The sequence below is a fragment of the Marmota monax genome, unplaced genomic scaffold (assembly GCF_021218885.2).
Source record: "Marmota monax isolate L192 unplaced genomic scaffold, Marmota_monax_Labrador192_F-V1.1 WCK01_AAM20220418_F8-fsc00004, whole genome shotgun sequence".
In the NCBI taxonomy this organism is placed as follows: domain Eukaryota; kingdom Metazoa; phylum Chordata; class Mammalia; order Rodentia; family Sciuridae; genus Marmota; species Marmota monax.
The window spans coordinates 16,594,086-16,612,225 of record NW_026692881.1 but is presented as its reverse complement, the minus strand read 5'-3'; positions in this window follow the sequence as shown (position 1 = coordinate 16,612,225).

The following is an 18,140-nucleotide window of genomic DNA, read 5'->3' as shown; positions in this document are numbered from 1 at the left end:
GCAGCCGCAGAAGCGGGTTACGTGGTAACCAGGCTGGGCAGCCCAGCTCCTGGAAAGTCTTGGCCTCCAGGCAATAAATGGCTTCCTGACCACTGATATACAACAGCAGGAAGAAAGAAATAATCCAGGGGAAACTGGATTCCTGGAGTAGAGAGGGCTTCACCATCACATGATGGAAAAGGTGTTTGGTTTGGTTTACTCTCAGCTTCTATTGCTTTGGTAATCCTCTTGTGGCAAAAAGAGGGCAGAACTTGTACCATCTGTACAAGCTCCATATTCCAGCTGGAACCTCCTCTACCAAAAACTCGGCTTCTATGAGCTCTGAGAACTAGTTCTGTCAGTTCACCTCACTTTCTGATCTAAGGTTGCCCTTGTCTTGAACAAGAAGCACGACTCTCTTAGAGTCATTGTAACGCAGGACTCTAATTCTGAGTATCCAAAATCAAAGATAGCATACATCGAGGCTTTGCCAGACCTTACTAACTTAGACTGAGGGTGACATTTTCTTCATCAGTGAGTATCTGGCTTTCTACCTTGAGTCCCACTCCCTTTCTACTTTGTTTAAAATGCTGAAGTCAGAATAATTTTTCGGTTGTCCCATAACTGCACCTGCCCTGCCGCGTCTCTGCTGTTGTCATGGACTGGCATCCCAGGGAAACAACATGTCCTCACTGTGCTCCTGCTGCCTTCTCAGTTCCTCCTCTTCCACACCTGGCTGTCCTCCCTCTGATTAAACACACCTCTGTGCCTCCTCCATATTTTCTATATCTATTTGTTCCTCAGACTGTTTTCTTCCTTGTCTGCAAAAGTTATCCAAAGAAAGAGGAAAACAGAGAGATTTTAGAACTGGAAAACAGTTAAGGGAATGAGTGACAGCTTTCTTCGGAGGGTGAGATGGAGAGCAAGAGCTCCCTGGGGGCAAAGCAGTGAACTCTGCTCCTCCATATTTTATGAGAAGGGATAAAGAGATTAAGGACCAGTCTAGGCATCAAGATTTAATTATTGGCAAAAAAAAAAAAAAAGATTTAAAATAATGGAGAAACTAAAATAATGAAAATTTTTATACCAGTGGCCACCATTTTCTCCCTCCTCCCTAAAAGAACCACGATATTCCCCAAAATATCTGTCAGAGCAATGAAAGAAGCAGTGCCTAAATTAAACAGAAAGATGTAAAACTACCTTTGTTTCCTGACGATATAACTAGAATATGAAAATTTCTACAAAATAATCAATTTAGGCAAGGTTTCAAGATATAATAGCAATAGGGGCTGAGGCTGTGGCTCAGTGGTAGAGCACTTGCCTAGTATGTGTGAGACACTGGGTTCGATTCTCAGCACCACATATAAATAAATGAAAAAAATAAAGGTCCCTGCATCTAAAAAAATATTAAAAAAAAATATATATATATATATATATATAATAGCAATATACAAAAATCAATTGTATTCTGTCTAAACTAGCAATGAATAGACTAAAAATGAAATTGAGAAAATGCTTCCGTTTATAGTAGCATCAAAAATAAAGATATGTCCAGTATGATGATACACTTCAAACTACAAAATGCTGTTGAAAGATTTTAAAGGAGAAAGTACTAGAAAGATATTCAAAGGAAGTATATGTTCATGGATTAGAAGACTAATATTGTTACCATGGCAATATCTTGAAATTTATGTATCATTTCAAGGCAATTTTTATCAAATTTCAACTTTTTTCAACCAAAGTACTGAGAATTGAAACCAAGGGCCCTTAAATACTGAGCCACATTCTCAGTCCTTTTTATTTTTTATCTTGAGACAGTGTCTCATTAAGTTGCTTAAGGTCTTGCTGAGTTGCTGAGGCTGACCTCCAACTTCTGATTCTTCTTCCTCAGCCTATTGAGTCACTAGGATTATAAGAATATACCACTGTGCCTAGCTCTGATTTTTTTTTTTGGGGGGGGGGGTACTGGGGATTGAATTCAGGGGCACTCAACCACTGAGCCACATCCCCAGCCTTATTCTGTACTTTATTTAGAGACAGGGTCTCACTGGGTTGCTTAGTGCCTCACCATTGCTGAGGCTGACCTCCAACTGTGATCCTCCTTCCTCAGCCTCCAGAGCTGCTAGGATTACAGGCATGCAACATTTTGCCCTGCTCTAATTCCTTTTTGAAGAGAATTTGACAAGCTGAACCTAAAGTTTATAGGGAAATTTATAAGACCCAGAATAGCCAAAACAAACTGGCAAGACAAGCTCAAAGTTGGAGGACTAATACTTCCTGATTTCAAAAGTACTTCTGAGGGTCAATAATCAAAGTGAGACACTACTGGCATAAGAACACACATAAATTAATGATATGGAATTAATAGTGTAGATGTATACCCCAACATCTAGGGTAAATTTGATTTTTGATGAGAGTGTCTAGACAATTCAACAAGGAAAAAATAACATTTTTCAACAAATGTTGCTGGGACAACTGGATATCCACATGCAAAGGAATGCTGGCCCACTAACTCAATATTAACTCCAAATGAATCACCTAATGCTATAAAACTCTGAGGAGAAACAAAGATGTAAATCTCCAACACCTTGGATTAGACAGTGGTTTCTTAGATATGAAAGAAAAAAAATAAAGAAAAAAAAGATAATTTGAAGTTTATCAAAACTGAGAACTGTCCTTTGAAAAAAATGTTATCAAGAAATCGAAAAGGTTTGGGGCTGGAGCTATAGCTCAGTGGTAGAGCACTTGCTAGCACATGTGAGGCACTAGGTTCAATCCTTAGCACCACATAAAAATAAGTAAATAAAATAGAAGAATTGTGTCCATTTACAACTAAAATATTTTTATAAAGGAAATTGAAAAAGTAACCCACAGACTGCAAATTGGTGCGGACAATTTGGAAAGCAGTATGGAGATTCCTGGGAAAGCTGGGAATGGAACCACCATTTGACCCAGCTATTACCCTTCTAGGACTATTCCCTGAAGACCTTAAAAGAGCGTACTATAGGGATACTGCTACATCGATGTTCATAGCAGCACAATTCACAATTGCTAGACTGTGGAACCAACCTAGATGCCCTTCAATAGATGAATGGATTAAAAAAAAAAAAGTGGCATTTATACACAATGGAGTATTTCTCTGCACTAAAAAATGACAAAATCATGGAATTTGCAGGGAAATGGATGGCACTAGAGCAGATTATGCTAAGTGAAGCTAGCCAATCCCTAAAAAACAAATGCCAAATGTCATCTTTGATATAAGGAGAGCAACTAAGAACAGAATAGGGAGGAAGAGCATGAGAAGAAGATCACCATTAAACAGGGTCGAGAGGGGGGTGGGAAAGAGAGAGAGAAGGGAAATTGCATGGTAAAGGAAGGAGACCCTCATTGTTATACAAAATTACATGTAAGAGGAAGTGAGGGGAAAGGGAAAAAAAACAAGAGAGAGAAATGAATTACAGTAGATGGGGTAGAGAGAGAAGATGGGAGGAGGGGGGAGGGGAGGGGAGGGGGGATAGTAGAGGATAGGAAGGGCAGCAGAATACAACAGACACTAGTATGGCAGTATGTAAAAAAGTGGATGTGGAACCGATGTGAATCTGCAATATGTATACGGGGTAAAAATGGAAGTTCATAATCTGCTTGAATCAAATGTATGAAATATGATATGTCAAGAGCTTTGTAATGTTTTGAACAACTAATAATAAAAAAAGATATAAAAAAAGAAAAAGTAACCCACAAAATGGGAGAAAACATTTGCAAATCATATATTTGACAGGGGACTCAAACTCAAAACATAAAGTGAATGCTTACAACTCAAAAACCATACAAAAAAGACAATCTAATTTGAAAATAAAGAAGTTTTGTAATGGTACATAATAATCGAACATAATAGTGGGTTTCACTGTGGCATAATCATACATACATATAACAACTGAATCAATAAAACCCAAATATACTAAAAAAATAACTGACTGAAGTATTTCATTAAAGGAAGTACTCCGTCTTCCCTTATTTATACAGTTGTATGGTTCTCAGTCTCAAATGTCAAGGAGACAAAAGGTAAATTCTATAAACTGGAGTCTAAGATGATAAATTTGCTCTCCCAAATTACACTAGCTGGAAGAATCCAGGTACTATGTGCTATATTAGTGAAAAATGTTTTGGCCACTGCACAAAACAAATCCAACTTTCCTCAGAGTCAAAATCCAAGATCTCTGTCCACCAGACTAGAGGACAGGCACTACTGATAATAGCAATATCCACATTTCTACAGACAAGCACCACACTGCAGGCTAAACAGCACATCACCTCACTCTATCAGAAGCAGGTGCTGTTGTTGCATGAATTCAACTAAAGAGGTAGCTGGATCAGATCTGGAGAGAACCTGTGAGAGAGCGGACAGTGGCACTGTGGTCTGGCTCCAGAACTGAGGTCTCACCTCTTGGCTCTCCTGAGGACCAAAAAGACAGCCCTGCTTTTATACCCAAGTGCCGGCCAGTGATACCCAGTTATACTCAGAGGCAAAGCCTGGTGGTAGCCCTCCTCCCTGACTGCCAATGGCAGGGAGCTGAATTCAAGTACAAACTACACAAGCTTCCTGTGTTCTGCAAGAACCCAGCTCTCTCCACCTCCTGACCCACCTTAACACTGAGCCACATTTGAGTTTTTAAGCCCTCTCCTCTACCACAGAATCAAACCTGACGTTTCCTCTCTTCTTTTCATTCATACTCCACCCCCTTGTAAAGTTCTGTACTCCTCCAAAGGCATCTTACTTTATTGGAAATGTCTCCCTTCATTTAAAACAGTCAGCACTCAATCCAATAATGGAAAGATCTCATGTCTTTTTTTAAGTTGTGTCTCTACTACATACTGGGGGGAATGTTAGTGGGAGTGGAGTCCTACTCCGTGAGCTACAGCTACAGGCAAAGGGCTGATTCATGAACACTGACTTTGAGGCAAATGCCACAGGCTCCAAGAAGCTGAGATTCTACTCTGGGATTGCCAGTGGCAGAACCCTCTTATTTTGGCAACCCAGTCTGTCCCTCAATGACTGTTTTGCCCAGCCTGCTATACCCTGTTCTGAGAGGGCTCACAAAAGAACAGTGTGTGCTGTGCTGACTTATGGTGGTCCAGGCCCAGGCAAGGACCTTCTCAGAGGGACCAAAAGGGTCCTTTATGTCTAGGCCCAAGTCCAGTGGGAGCGGTGAATAGCCAAGGCCAGGCCAGGCTTTGAAAAACCTTGTAAACAACTAGATGAAAAAAATTAAAAATTGAACATGAAAGGGAACCAACGGTCCAAAGTTACAGGTAAACTTTCACTCCTTTCTTGAGAGAATTTTGGTCAGTAGAAAAACACTACTGTTCATTACAGATATGTAGAGTGATATCTTTAGACATACATTATATCTATATACATTATATCGATATACATTATATCTAGGTAATTTGAAGTAGACTTTACACAACATAAAGTAACCATTTTTAAAAAAATCATGTGGGGGGCTGGAGTTGTGGTTCAGTGGTAGAGTATTTGCCTGGCATGTGTGAGGCCCTGGGTTCCGTCCTCACCACATACAAATAAATAAATAAAATGAAAGATCCATTTATAACTAAAAAATATTTTTTTAAAAAAATCATGTGGCATTTAATACATTTACAATATTGCATAACCACCACTTCTGGTCCCTAAACATTTTTTTTTTATCACCCCAAAGAAAATCCCAAACCCTTTCAACAGGAACTCCTCATTTTCTCCCCACCCCCACTCCACCTTCCATCCTTGGCAACAACCAATGTGCTTTCTCTCTATGGGTTTACTTATTCTGGATTTTCACAGAAATGAATTATGTGAGCTTCTGTGTCTGGTTTCTCTCCCAGGATAATTATTTGCATGTTCATCCGCCCTGTAGCATAAATTGGTACTCCATTCCTTTTTATTAATAGTCCATTTAATGGATTATTAATATTCTATTTAATGCGTATTACAGCTGTATATTGCTTTATCTATTGTTATGAACTTTGGGGCACTGTGACTAGCGCTTTTATGAACATTTATGAACAAATATTTGAGAACTCCTTTGCATTCATTTGGGTACCTAGCTTTGGAGTGTCTGAGTCACATGCAATTGAATGTGTAACTTTTTGTGGGCTCACCAGTGTTTTCCACAGTAGCTGCACCATTTACATTCCCACCACCAACGTATGCGCGTCTCCCTTTATCCTTCATGCACACATTCGTCCCGTCCTCCTCCCTTCCTCAGGAAAGGCAGTCCTCACAGGTCTCCCTGGCCCCGTATGTGAGGGTGGGAGAAGCCGCGCCCGCCGTAGCAAGACCAGTGTCAGGCCGAAGCCTCCGGTCGTGCCTTTTCCACCAACAGGGCAGAGTGCGCAGGGGCGGGGAGGACAAGCTGCCACCTCGCTGAACCACCGCGGCCATCCGTGTGATTCCACAGAACTGCCGTCCTTGTGACTCCAACGCCCCCGTCCTCACTAAACTCCTTAACAGCCCCGCTGAGGTCGGAACGCGGCTGCTCTGTGCGCAGACCGCCAGCCAGGCTCTGCCTGCAACGCTGAGCGCTGAACTCTCAGGGGCAGCTCCCGCAGCCCAAACCGCGGCCTCACGCCCGGAGCCAGAGCCTGGCGGGGCGGGGCGGGGCTCCGCAGATGCCCTCCTCACCTCTCACCGGGGTTACTGCGGGTCAGAGACCCGGCCTTCAGGGTTATTAGCGTTCACGCCGCACGTAGCTCCTGAGCCCACGCAGCCAATCAGCGGCCACTCGGCTTGTCAGACGGCCATCCGAGCCAATCAGAAGGCGCGACCGCTACAGCGCGACCGCTTCAGCCCGTTCGCTGTCGTCTTTCTACTTTTTCTGCCCGGGTTAAGGCTTCTGTCGGACTTCGCCCGCCACACGCTGGAACGCGGAAGTGAAGACTGCCTTCCACAGCGGGAAGTTCGTTTGTGCACTTGTGCGCTTCGAGAGCTCCCGGAATGGGAGAGGCCGCTCCTACCCAGCATATGATCTCCTTTCGTGCCCAAAAGAAATGCAAAGAGCTTTAGCCTTCTGGACAGCCAGCCCCTCCCCTGGGGTCTATGGCCTGTGTAGGCACTTGTTCCCCAGCTGCTCTTGAGGTTGGGGAGACCTGGCTAAACTGGGAGAGTCGGTGGGCAGGGCGCATTGTGATTCTTGTCTGTATAGTGCAAAATACCTGTCACGTAGGAGTCAGAAAAACTTATGAGGAAGAGCCCAAGGTAAAACAAAAGTGAAGCGTTAGGGAACGTTCCAGGCTGATGTCACCCGACATGAAGGGGGTGCGGAATGGGAGGGAAAGGTGCCTGCACAGAGGGTGCAAATTGCTTCTTATCTGATAAGGAGTCATTAGATATGTTCAAGCAGGACAGGAAAATCTGTGCAACAGCAGAGCAGAGCAGAGGAGTCCAGACTGGGGCTGGTAGATTAGATTAAGGCTTTGGTACAACTCAGGTGAGGAGCAGGGGTAGTGATGGAAATGGAAAGGAAGTCCGAGACGTTTGGAACAGACTCAATAATAACACTCAGTCTATCGAAACTATGAGATGATGGAAAGGAATTGAAATGCCTGAGGTTTTTTTAATGATGCAAAGGAAGTACTTTCAACAATTGAAATAGGTAATTTTTTAAAAGAAGTAGAGGTGAGTGTTGTAGCTCTGGTAGAGCCTTGCTTAGAATGTTCAAGGCCTTGAGTTGAAAGAAGGAAGGAAAACAAGAAGAAAAAAGATTTGGAAAGGGGTTAGGAGTTCAATTTTTGATGTAGTTTGAGTTGCAAAAAGTACATGTACATACAAATACTACCCAATAGGCTCCTGGGAATCAGGATCTAGTGTTGGGAAGAGAAATAGAGATGAAATCTAAATGAGTCTATATAAAGATAGAGAGAAAGTTGATAACCTAAGAAGAAATTATAGACTAGGAAGGTGCAAGGGCAAGATAATGGGAATTAGAAACAAAACAGGAAGAGAACACAGTGGTAACAAAAACAAAAGACACATTTAAAAAAAATTTGAATAATGTAATATAATTGAAAAATAGTTTCACCAAGAGGGAGCAGGAAAAAAACACATATCAAAAGTATTTGGTTAAATAGATTTTGTCCTTTTTATTTGTTTCTATTATTTTCCCCTTTTGTTTTGTTTTTTTTTTTTTAACAGTGATTTGAAGGAATACTATGTAGCCATTAAAATTAAGTTCTTGGGCTGGGGTTTAGCTCAGTGGCTGAGCATGTACTTAGTGTCCATAATATCCCTAACATTTAAAAAAAAGTTATAAAAAAACTATTATTAATTTCCATAGAAAATGTCCAATGCATCTTAAGAGAAATATTCAGATTAAAGAATGGTATGTATACAATTATCCTACACTTAAAAAAATGTATACGTGGCAGCAAAAGGTCATGAGGGAATTTTTAGCATAAAAAACTTGTTCTGTGTTGTTCAGGTGGTGGTTACACAGTTATATACAATGACCCCCAATCCTCTAACTATAATACCTTCTTTAACCCATTATGCCACAGTTTTCCATTCTGTGAGTATTTCAATGAAATTGACAGGTACATTAAAATAGGTTGGAAATCATAACTAGAGATTATATATTATTAATATTAATTTTATATTATAATTATTTTATCACTTAATCGTCATATATATTATATGCTATATTTAAGTTTTTACAGGGTGCTCCACATCTGAGACAATGGGACAAAATGGGTTAGAGAGGGACACATGTTGATTGTCCCTACTTCATAACAGTGTGATGCTGTACTTTATGTAGCAAAAGAAAGCACATTGCCTAGAACACAAGAACTCAGTGAATGAAGAGAAAAATGGTGACCCAGAACCACTGCATAGAGGAGGCAGACTGGGAACATGGCCTGGAAGAATAAGTCAAGACCACACCTGGCCCTCCACAACAAAACCATTGAAAAAATGACCCAGAAGTGATTCACTTCAGACTGAATCACTTATCTTTGTCCATATTTTTTATCGGAACATTGTAATTATACATAATGGTATATACGTGCATGTACAAATTATATTATAACTATATATAATATAATTATATAATAACATAATTATATTATAACAATATAATTTGGTCAATATTATTCAGGAAATTTCACTTATGAGAGGACTTGGAAGATGACTTAAACCATGCCACAGAAGTAGACTTTTTTTTTTTTTTCTTATTGCTTCAGGGCTTTGAATGAAGCCTCCTTTCTCTTTGGTCAAAAGAGGAATCGATTTGAAATCGATTGCTTGGACCTTTCAATGGAAAGTAAGGAAGAAGAAATATGCAAGTATTGAGTCAGCCTGGTTTTGAAACTTATAATTTCAATATAAAACTTTTAAGTTGTGCCGCAGTCTGGCTGGGCACAAAATCACGAGCCACTCAAGCAGGAACAAACTTTATTTTTTGAAACTGCCGCCAATGCTCCATCCGCGCCCGGGAAGATTTTCGATGGACGCATGCCGCAGTTCTCCCGGATCCCAAGAGGAGGTTCCTCCTCCGGAATTCCCTCCTACCGCACTTCCCCAACCAATGGGAACTCTCCAGGAGTCCCATAGCAGGCCAAGGTGGACAGCAGGAGTCCAATATCCATATGAATGCAAATCTTAACATAATCATATCATCTCAATGGCTTGCTGGCATCACCTTTCAACCAAAAATGCCATGCATCGTATTACTTGGCTGTGGCTCTTAGCAAAGTTGCCCAGAAGAAGTTATCTGGTGAAAACAGACTAAAAACAGAGCCAGGGATTCTAATATGATTCTGGCTGAGCAGATCCCAGAATCATCCAGTGTTTCCCTTCCCTCTCCTTAGTGTCCTTGTTATGTGGGTGAGTGGTTGGGGGAAGACAAGTGAGATCTGAAACAAGACAGTGTTGTCACAGAGATTGGGGAGAAGGGTGTTGTTCATTTGAAAAGTCTCTGTAGTTACCTTGTATTTTTTCCATATTTTATGCCTGTTAATTTCTATATAACTTAAAGAGTGAAAATTTTTCATAAGGCTTGTTATGAAAATAGTAGGACCCCTTCCTCGTCACCATTTTCTGCTTCTCAGAGACAACCTTTGAACTTCTTTTAGCTCACTCTTTGGAAGTCCCCTCTGTATCTCTATGTGATATGTGACATATAAGCACATGGCCACTTAGTGATTTAAACCCTTTTACATTACTTATTGACTTCTCTCCAGGTCGGAAGAGAATTTTATCTTTTTCCCCATCACCACTAGTACAGCCACCACTCACTTATTCACATGGGCACCTGGATGATTCACTTTCTCAGTACTCTAAGTACAGTTGTGTTGTAATTTTGGTTATATCTGTAGTGTATGTTTATATTACTTAACTATTGTTCACTCAGGAGACATGTGATTCCCTCCTGTGTAATTTTTTGTTTTCTCTGGACCTAATAACTGGTTTTCTTTTAGATTTCTGTGCACTTGCACTTATTATTAGTTCCACCCAATCTCCCCACCAACTTCTACATCTCATCTCAATACATTTGGTCACATCAGGTATTCTCTCAATTTCAATGTCCTGGAGCAGTCTCTCCTGAACCTGTCACCTGTTCCATCCTGGACTGGGTGCTCCACGGACCTCCTGCCCTCCTCTTCTCTTAGGACTTCTCAGAAGTATGATTCTAGTGATTCCCTTTGCTTCTTGCTGGCATTGTATCTTCTGTTCATGGATTCTTTGTGTTCTTTTTTCTTCGTTCACTGTCTTTGGGGAATTGTTCATTTTCTGTTAGTCTCACAAGACGTAGAATGTTTTCAGTTATCTCTGGATCTCCAGTTTTCTGAAATTTCATGTTGATATGCCTTGGTATGGATCAATTTCCATGCATTGTCAAGGATATTGTGTGGACCCTTCAAATCTGAGAATGTATTTTGGTGATGTATTGATGATTTTCTCTTCTTCCTCCAATTTTTTTGTTCTCTGTCTTAAATCTCCAGAATTGCAGAATTGATCTTTAATTAAAAAATACACACACACACACATACACACACATACATGTATATATACATATGTATATATACATGTATGTGTGTGTATAGATATCTTCTCTATTTTTAATTTCTTTTTCTTTACTTGATTTTTGGGAGATTTCTTTACCTTCATCTTATAACCATCCCCTTTTTTTTTGCATTTTATATCATACCTTAATTGTCAGTGGGCTTATTATTATTGTCGTTGTTGTTATTATTTTTATTTTTATTCCTTTTTGTATTATCTTGTTTGTTCCTTGGATTCAGTGTTTTCTCTTATTCCTTTAAGAATTTTAATGATAGTTTAGAGAATATTTTTTCATTCTCCCTACATAATCTCTTTTCTTCTATGTTCCAAATTTCTTTGTTGTTGTTGTTTTTGCAGATCTGTCTGAGGTGCCTGATGATCCACACCTGTTTGTTTATGTAAAACAGTGGGTACAAAGCCCTAGGAAGCTCTGAGCGAGCACCTCATGTTCAGTGAGAGCTGATCTCTGCCTGTGACAGAAATGTTTGAGTGATTTCAGATGTCAGTATCATAGCTTTTTCCTTCCAGGCTCTTAGAGTCTGCAGAGAAGGTTCTTTCAGTTCCTGCTTGAAGTGTTGAGGCCTGGCTGCTGCATTCTAGATGCTGAAAAAGAGAAGGATCTTATGAGTCTGATATCCAGTATGTAAGTCCTTCTCTTTACCCTCCCTTCCCTTCCCTGTCATTTTGCAGTTTCTATCTCCTGACTCCACCACACTGATGCAGTCACTCTGCCCTCAGATGAATTTCATGTTCCCCAGTTAGAGGTCCTGGAGATTTCTCCAACCAGTAAATAGTTTCCAGTGTTTTGTCTGGAGTCTGGGGCATTTCCTTCTTCAACAGATCAGTGATCCTGTCCTTAGGATTCTGTGCCCTCCCCACCTCCCTCCAAGGCAGCTAGTGCCTCTGGATCTTGAGCCTTTGTGGACTTCTTCCATGGAAACCATGTTGCTTCTGTGCTGTCCCCAGTGCCTGCTTCAGCTTCACTGGTTCTGATTCAGGTTCAGTCTTAGTCATCCACCTGTGTTGCAGCTTCCAGGATCTGCCTGTAGTCTCTTCTCCCATTTTTTTCCATCCTTGGATTATGCCTGTTAAATAATTCATTTACTATGATTTTGCTAGAGTTTGGGGAGGGAGCCTGTACAGGTGTTCACTCTGTCTTCCTTACCTGAGATTCTCTTGTGTTTCTCAGAACCTTCTTATTCTGCACATATTTATTGGGTGCCTGCCGCAGTCTGGCTGGGCACAAAATCACGAGCCACTCAAGCAGGAACAAACTTTATTTTTTGAAACTGCCGCCAATGTTCTGTACGCCCCCAGAAAGATCCGATCCACACAGACATCCAGGCACGCCCAGAGGAAGTTCCTCCCCCGGAACTCCCTCCTACTGTACTTTCCCAACCAATGGGAACTCTCCAGGAGTCCCATAGCAGGCCAAGGTGAACAGCAGGAGTCCAATATCCATATGAATGCAAATCTTAACATAATCATATCATCTCAATGGCTAGCTGGGGTCACCTTTCAACCAAAAATGCCATGCATCATATACTTGGCTCTTAGCATCTCCCCCCTTCTGTTTAAGCAACAAGCAATCTGGCTAGGGACCGTGCCTGTTAGGTTTGTCCAATTCATCATATGGTTCTTACCCATCATCGGAAAACTGACCTCTAGGCGTCAGCCTCCTGTCTTAGGTTGATACCACTGCAATTGGATCATACCCGTCACTGACTACCGGTCCAGCATATAGCCATACTTGTGGATAGGCCTATGCACCAGTGGGGGGGTGAGGTTTTTTGCCTCACCTCTGTTGGCCCCCAAATTTGGCCTTGGTGCTGGTGGGGGGTTGAGGTTCTTTGCCTCACCTCTGTTGGCCCCCCAAAATTAGACCATCACTAGTAGAAGGGAGGAGGATACAGAAATGCCACGACGCCGAGTCAATGGACGGCTCCTAGGAAAAATTGCATCACTGGTGACACATCAGCAAAGATACACTAGCACTACCATAATTCACTGCATCAACAGATAGATCACAATGCATACAAGTGATACATAGTCCAGGCAAGTTTTGTAAGCAGTTCAAAGCAGAGGAATCTATCAATATGTCCATATCCTCCCAAAATAAATCGACTCATTGATTGAGCATTACTTGTTGAGTTATTAATCATTGATGTATCAGTTTATACAGTCTGTTGTGATAACTCTCGAAGAAGTTGTAGTTTGGTTTCATCTTTGTCTTCACCGGCACTGGGATGAAAATAGGAATTCTGACAATGATGCTTAAAAAAAAAATATGTAACATTTCAACAGGTACTAAGAAAACAATATTTAGAACAATTTACATTATCCTGAACAGAATTATTACATATAATTAAAAGGAAAGGTGAAAGTAAACAAACAGATCTGTTAACCTCCTATTTGTTCATATATTAAAACAATCCTCAACAGCTGTTTACCCAAATAAATTAAACTATTAAAATCACGTGAATAATAAAAAAAAACTTCGGATCCATAATTATGAGCGCTCCTCATATATGATATATGGACATACACACATACAGACATACAACACAAAACAGAAGTGTGCACACGTAACATACGACACATAAGATACAATAGTAAAGGCCTTGTAGCTTTACCTAGGTGAAATCTCCATTGCAATGTTTAAAAACTCCACAGTCAAAAAATAAAACTGATCAGAAAAACATTAACCTAGGTCTGTATGAGCTCAAAAATAAAATAGAACTTTATGATGTGGGAAAAAGCAATAATAAAATAGATATTGAAAAAAGCATCCTGGTTAATCACTGTCGCAGATGTAAGAATAGCCAAGCTGGAGTTCTGGATATCAGCTGTTACGGATTTGAGTCAAATCATCTTCCTTTTGATTTGTAGAAATTGTTTTGGTTAATCTCTCTGGAATCCAAATTGGCTGCTGTTCTCCCTGTGGAAAAAACACAAACAGAGCCCTGACTCCAGACTATCACTGGGTCAGGACCTTTCCATTGTCCTGTTAGAATATCCTTCCAAAGTACCTTAGGCTTATGTACATTTTTTGGATACAAATGTCTTTCTGCAGCACTAAGCCCCGATGAATCCAAATTTAAAAAGTTTAGAGTAAAAAGGGTTATTTTAAGTTTATCTTTGGGGGATATATACCCCTTTCCAATTCCCTCCTTTTGTTTTAATAAGTACATTTTAATAGTTTGATGAGCTCTTTCAACTATGCCTTGTCCTTGTGGATTGTATGGAATTCCTGTTATGTGAGTAATGCCAAATGATGAGCAAAATTGTTTAAAAGAGGTAGACGCATAACCAGGACCATTATCTGATTTTAACTGTTTTGGAACGCCCACAGTGGCAAAATTTTGTAAGCAATGAGCTATAACATCTTTAGTTTTTTCTCCGGCATGAAGGGAGCCCATCAAAAATCCAGAAGAAGTATCAACTGTAACATGCAAATATTTTAATTTTCCAAATTCTGGCAAGTGTGTGACGTCCATCTGCCAAATATGGTTAGGTATCAGTCCTCTAGGATTGACTCCAAGATTAACTTGTGGTAAAAAGGTCACACAATTTTGACATTGTTTTATTATATGTCGGGCTTGTTCTTTAGTTATTTTAAAACACTTTTGTAAAGTATTAGCATTGACATGGAACCTTTTATGAAAATTTATAGCTTCTTCTATTGTGGAGAAAATATGTATGTCATGTGTAGATTTATCTGCTAATTCATTGCCCAAACTAAGGGCTCCAGGCAATCCTGTATGTGCCCTGATATGTCCTATAAAGAATGGATCTTTTCTGTCCCAGATTAGACTTTGTATAGTGGAAAACAAAGAGAAAACAGTAGAAGAAGGGGAAATCCTACCAGCATCTTCAAGGGATACTATAGCATTAACTACATACTGACTATCAGAAAAGAAATTAAAAACAGAATCTTTAAACATCATAAAAGCTTGTAATACTGCATTAAGCTCTACCTTTTGAGCTGATTGTTTAGGTACTAAAAATGTAAAAGTTTGATCAGGGGTAACTACTGCTGCTGTACCATTATTTGACCCATCAGTGAATATATTTGGAGCATTTATGATAGGGGTTTTTCTTGTCATCTTTGGAAAAACTACAGGATGCTTAGACCAAAAAGACAACAAAGGATTAGATGGTAAGTGATTATCAAATGAAACATTAGATTTACACATGATTATTGCCCAAGTATTTAACTCATTAGCTAACTCATCAATTTGATCCATAGTAATATGGAGTAATAATTTTATTGGGAGAAATCCCAAACACTCCCTTTGATGCTTTTATTCCTTTGAGTATTAACTGTCCTACAGCCTCAGGATATCTAGTAAGAATAGTGTTCGGAGAGTAAGATAAATGTATCCACAATAATGGACTTCTTGCCAAAATACTCCTGTAGGAATATTTTTTGTTGGCAATACAATAAATAATAAAGGCAAACTTATATCAATTCTATCCAAATGCATATTTTCTATATATGTTTCAATGATTTTTAATGCCTTTCTTGCTTCAGGCGTCAACATGCGGGGTGAATTTGGATCTGATGGACCTTTTAGAATATCAAATAAAGGTCCCAACTCTCCTGTTGGTATGCCTAGATAAGGCCTTATCCAATTTATGTCTCCCAATAACTTTTGAAAGTCGTTAAGTGATTTGAGTTGATCTACTTGTATTTGAATTTTTGGTGGACGGACCATGGTTGAGGATAATAGAACTCCTAAATAATTAATTGGAAGATTTAATTGTACTTTATCTATTGCTATCTCTAGATTATAATTTTTTAATAAATTTGTAAGTGTGGCATAACATTCTAGCAATGTGTTTTTATCTTTAGGTGCCAATAACACATCATCCATATAGTGAAATATTTGTAGTTCAGGATTTTGATTTCTAAGTGGCTGGATTGCTTTGTTAACATAAATTTGACACATAGTTGGACTATTAGCCATCCCTTGAGGGAGTACTTTCCATTCATATCTCTGATCAGGACCTTCATGATTTAGTGCAGGGATAGTAAATGCAAAATGTGGACTATCCTCGGGATGAATTGGAATTGAAAAAAAACAATCTTTAATATCTATAGCTAAAACAAACCAGGTTTTTGGTAAAGCAGACAATTGGGGAATCCCTGATTGAGCAGGTCCCATAATAACCATCTCATTATTAATGGCTCTTAAATCTTGCAATAATCTCCATTTACCAGATTTCTTTTTAATGACAAAAATGGGAGTATTATGGGGAGATACGGAAGGTTGTATATGTCCCTCCGCTAATTGTTGTTTGACCAGGTCATGGGCTACTTGTATGTTTTCTTTAGTCAGGGGCCACTGAGGAACCCACACTGGTCTTTCTGATTTCCAAGTAATTTTGATTGTCTCAGTGGCCCTTTCTGAAAACCCAATCCATATCTATTTATTTCTTGATCTATTTGAATTGGTGCTGTCATACCTTGTTCTTGTTCTCTTAATCTTTTTTCTTTCCCAAAGCCTTGTCTAGCCCTAGTAGTGGGCGCGTTAGGATTGATGTTATTTGTTAATGTCAAACCTAATTGATTTAGGACATCTCGTCCCCATAAATTTATGGGAAGATGATCCAATACATATGGCTGTATAGTTCCTTCACATCCTTCAGGATCCTTCCAATCTAATACCATTGCACTTCTATGGGGATTAGTTGCCACTCCTAGGCCTCGAAGCGTTTGAGTGGCTTGTTGTAATTGCCAATGTTTTGGCCATTCTTGATGAGATATGATGCTAAGGTCAGCCCCTGTGTCCAGTAGCCCATTAAAGTCATGTCCTTGAATATTTAGTTTTAGCATGGGGCTAGAATCTAAATTTAAAGACAGCATAGCCCAATCTACACCTGTGGAGCCTAATCCCCTGGAACCTCTTTCTACAGTATGACTGGAAAATTTATCATGCAGGCTGGGTGTTATTAATAACTGTGCTATTCTATCTCCTGGTGAAATTACTGATATACCGCTTGGAGAACTAGCTATAATTTTTATTTCACCCTCATAATCGGGATCAATTACCCCAGAACTTATCATAAGTCCTTTTAGTGTTGAAGAACTGTGTCCCAATAATAAGCCTACTGTTCCTTGGGGAAGAGGTCCTTTTACTCCTGTGGGAATGATTTGAATTCCCATCTCTGGAGTTAGTACTGCTCTGGCAGAGGCACAGATGTCCAACCCTGTGCTCCCTCTAGTTTGTCTGATGAGGGATTTAATGGATAATGCATCCTGGGCACTACCTTGATGGTGCTGCTGGGTTCCTCCATTGCCCCGTATATTTGTGGTTTTGGGCTCCGGAGCATTGGGCCCTCCAGTCTGTTTTTTGGCAATGGAGCCTGATGCCTTTCTCCACGATATCATGGGTAAACACTTGGTCCTTGTCTGTTTTTTGATAATGGAATACCCTCTATGGTGGTTTGAGAACAGCATTCATTAGCCCAATGTTTCCCTCTACGGCATCGTGGGCAAATACCCGGTATTCTATTCCTTTGATACCTAGCTTTGTTAAACCCTCCTCCTATGGGGCAACTCCTTTTAAAATGTCCTGTTTGATCACAATTATAGCATGTTTTTGGCCTGGCATCTAAAGCCTGTTGTACTGCTGCTAAGATTTGCCCTTGTTCATTAATGTCTCTACATAATTTAATATATGTGTTTAAATCTTCATGTCTCCATGGTCTAATGACCTCTCTGCAACAACGATTTGCTTGGTCATAAGCCAGTTGTTTTATAAATGGCATTGCCTGTTCTGTATCTCCATATATTCTAGAAGCTGTTTGAATAAGCCTATCAACAAATTCAGCGTAAGGTTCATTAGTTCCTTGTATTACCTTAGATAATTGTCCTTGTAAATCTCCATGCTTTCCATGCCCTAACTGCATCTACAGCAATTTGTGCGTATACGCCGGGATCATATTCAATTTGTTGCCGTTGACCCTCATAAGGTCCTTTTCCTAATAACATATCTAGATTTCTTTGAGGGTAACCAGCTGCTGCATTTCACCTAGCTGTCTCCATGCAAAATTCCTCATTGGCAACCTTCCATAACAAATATTGTCCTCCATTTAGCACAGA